Below are 910 nucleotides of genomic sequence, written 5' to 3'. Positions count from 1 at the left end.
GCCTGTGTGTGATCAAGCATGCATCCTGTGCAGTTGGAGCAACCAGACTTGTTTACAGAAGCAAAACCCCCTGGTTTATTATCTTGCATGAGCAGCCTCCAGCATTCTAGGAGTTATCTATCCTTGGGCAAGTGGGGCTTACAGGTTAGAGGTATTTTCATTGTATAGATCTCTTAATCACAGTAATTAAAACTTAAGACACAACTTTAGCCATCACAAAATCTCGAACATAGCAAATGGGAGCAGATAGAATCAGCAGTTGATAAATGGTTTGTTTTGGAAGCGAGGAGAGACACACACACACACACACACACATCAGGTACACAGAAAAAAGGACCATCTGCTAAGCAGAGGGGGAACTTGGGAAGCCAAAAATTCAGCCTCTTCTCTGGGATTTGTTTCAGTCTCTGGAGGGTTTTCCCCCTTAATTTAAGGTTAGTCAGCTTGAAGAAAGACAGGATGGCTGACTGCCTCACTGCTGTGTAAGGATTGGAGTCAGCTGGTCAGCAGGGGACTGACTGGAAGGGGAAAAGACCTTCTCGGCCTTTGTTTTGCTATGATTCTAAGCTCAGGAAGGTGATGAAGAATCCAGCCTTCTTGGAAGTTCTCTTTATCACCTTACTCATGAGCCCTCTCCTACGCTGTCTGCCTACCAGGGAGTCTGCCCCTCACTATTTAAGGATATTCTAGCAACTCGAGATCATGGGCCCTATGTAAATGACGTGGGTCACTGAGGTGTGACTTTACAAGTTATATTGGTCATCGCTTGCTTCCTCCATCTCCTACAAAGCAAATACTGCTTCTTCCTTCTGCCCAAGTGTATGAGTCCAAGCTGCTGTAGACTTGACCTTCTGAAACCATAAGCCCAAACAAATCCCTTTTCCTTTACACTGTTCTATCCGGTTTCTTT

The sequence above is a fragment of the Apodemus sylvaticus genome, chromosome 11 (genome assembly GCF_947179515.1).
Source record: "Apodemus sylvaticus chromosome 11, mApoSyl1.1, whole genome shotgun sequence".
Lineage (NCBI taxonomy): Eukaryota > Metazoa > Chordata > Mammalia > Rodentia > Muridae > Apodemus > Apodemus sylvaticus.
Note: the sequence above shows the minus strand (reverse complement) of the source record.